Source organism: Eulemur rufifrons, chromosome 7 (genome assembly GCF_041146395.1).
Source record: "Eulemur rufifrons isolate Redbay chromosome 7, OSU_ERuf_1, whole genome shotgun sequence".
NCBI classification, from domain to species: Eukaryota; Metazoa; Chordata; class Mammalia; order Primates; family Lemuridae; genus Eulemur; species Eulemur rufifrons.
This window is the reverse complement of record NC_090989.1, coordinates 205875235-205877693: the sequence shown is the minus strand read 5'-3', so window position 1 is coordinate 205877693 and position 2459 is coordinate 205875235. Positions and strand designations below refer to the sequence as shown.

The 2459-nt window shown below is 55.1% G+C and overlaps 1 pseudogene; it reads right to left on the bottom strand.

The window, feature by feature from the left end:
• Positions 1 to 432: 432 nt before the first annotated feature.
• On the bottom strand, positions 433 to 1498 carry LOC138387155 (protein arginine N-methyltransferase 6-like; annotated as a pseudogene).
• Positions 1499 to 2459: the final 961 nt, after the last annotated feature.

Sequence of the window (2459 nt, the reverse complement as noted above, 5' to 3'; positions counted from 1 at the left end):
GAATTGGAAATTTATGGAGTCTAAATGAACCCGTTTACCGCTCTCTCCAGCTTCAGACTCAGAAACAGTGGGAGGTGTCAGGAATGTGCCTGGACCCTTCATAAACTGACATTTTCATTCGTGTTTATTTTTCCCACAAAAGAAATGGAAATACAAGTGCTTGGTAGTACATACTTCTGAGGCTTAAAAGCACATCATTAATAAGCACGCTGTAGCCGCCGTTGGGGGGAGATCACTTTTTAAATAAACACCGCCAAAAGAATCTCCTCAAAGGGACGCTGAAATCACTCTCCCTCCCAGCCGCGAGGGAAAAGGGAGACGGAGATATCGCCCCCTGCTTGCCTGGGGGACCACCCTTTCTCCTCCGACCTCCCGCCCCTCTCCCACGCGGCTCAGGCCGCCTTGGGAGGTAGCCGGGAGAAAAGGCGACGCTCAGTCTTCCGCTGCACAGTCTTTGGTCCGTTCCTGCTGGTCCCCCGCTTTGTAGCGCAGCAGCACGCGCAGGCGGCGGGGGCTGTCCCGACAGGGCTGCGGCGTGAGACGTCAGTGCCTTGCTCCCCTTGCACCTGCTCGTTCAGGTAGCAGAGCGCCTGCGTCCAGTTGGTGGCCGGGTGGAAAGGCCAGGTGGGCAGTACCAGGGGTTTCTCCGAGTCCCCTCCGGGGAAGGTCACCTGGAACCAGATGGCCAAGCCGCGCATGGGCGCCGAGCCACAGCAGTCGCAGCGCAAGCGCCCCGCCACCGCGGCCTCCAGCTCCTGCTCCCAGCCCGCGCGGGCAGCCCGCGCTGAGCAAAGCGCTGCGGCGGGGTCAGCACACCCTCGCGGGACAGGCCCTGCGCCACGATCTCCGAGTGGCCCATGAGGCAGCGCGCAGCCAAGCTCTCCAGGCAGCTCATTTCCACACCGTAACGCGGCTGCACCTGACTCCAGGTGCCCAAGCGCCACTCAACCTCTGGTCGCTGATGGGGACTAAGAAGAGCTGGGTGGAAACCGGCGGGGGAAGCCGCCCGCCTTCAGCCACTTGGTCGGCGCATGGAGCACGGAGCTTGGCATGGACTCGTGCAGGAGTCTGTAGCCCATCCACTCACTCCCGAAGGCATCCACCTGCTCCGACAACGCCACTGTCTCCACCTGCCCCGGCGGGAGTGCACCCAGTCTTCCAGCCCTTGAGCCGCACCGCCTTCCGGGCCTGTTGCCAGATGGCGCTGGCCTCCACCGCGTACGCGCGCCGGCCCAGCCCGGGCACAGAAGATGCTTACAATGCAGGTGCCCGCGCCCACGTCCAGCACCGTCTTGCCCCGCAGTGCTGCCCGGTTCCTCAGGACGCCTAGGTGGTGGGCATCGGTGCGGATCCGGTCTGCGATCATCTCCTCCTGGACGGATACGTCCCCGTAGCTCGGGTAGTACAGCTGGTCTCGCTCCCGCTTAGTCCTCCGGGGTCGCTGCAGCGCCACTTCCAGCTCCCTGCCACCTTCCTCCTCACGTCCCTCCCCTCGTTCGCCGCCCCTCTCCCCACCTCTCTTTTCTTGGGCGGCGACATCTTGGCCCAGAATGTACTGTTTATGGCTCTGCTATTTATTATGGATATTAACTTGTAGGTCTTGCTCAGTAGAGATGCCGGTAGGAAAGATAACGCCTGTAAGCCATAAACTTAGCAATCTTATTCTAACTTTCTTTCTTAAAGGCCTACAAAGCCCAATTCCTTGAAATGTGCTTTTAATCAAATTTACCGTCTTATTGAGTGCATAATGAATGAGTTCACCAGCCAAAACGCACCAACCAGCAGTGGAAGAATATGGCTCAAGCTGCATCCCAGTTTCACACTGTGCGGCTCATTTCCACTGCAGTTGCTCAAGGTTCCAAAGCATGGTTGGTGGAGACACTGCTTCTTCTTCTGCTGAGAATATTTCTGCCTCCCATTCCCGTTTCACTCCTGCCCTAGTTAAAGCCTCCTCCACTCACTGCTTCACAGTTCTTTGCTCAATCTGAGAAAGAGGCCTAGAGGAAGGAAGAGGAAAGCATTAGGAGCTAGCTTTCCAGTAGGAAGTACAGTGAAATATTCTCCACTTGCACTACATACTTACAGCACCAGACCGAATTTCTGGGCTGATGATGCCTGAACAGAGAAGGGTCGTGAGTTCTCCCTAGTGAACAAACCAGCAAAATAACTAACTGGGCAGGCTCTGCCACTGGAAATTCATTCTCTGTAAGAATTTTTCTAGGATTCCTAAGTATACAGCTTCCCATTTTTTCAAAACCGAACCAACAGGAGTTTATGAGGAGAGATGGCAAATTCTCTGTTTCACTAAAATTAAAATTTCTTTTTAAAGCTCCAAAGTTGGTCATTGCTGTGTGCATTTCCAGGTTTTGGTTATGTAAGAAGATGTTAAAATGGAAGATTTGGCAGAGTCCCTTATGCACTAGATATCAGATATTAAAATGAGTTGCAAAACAGATCAC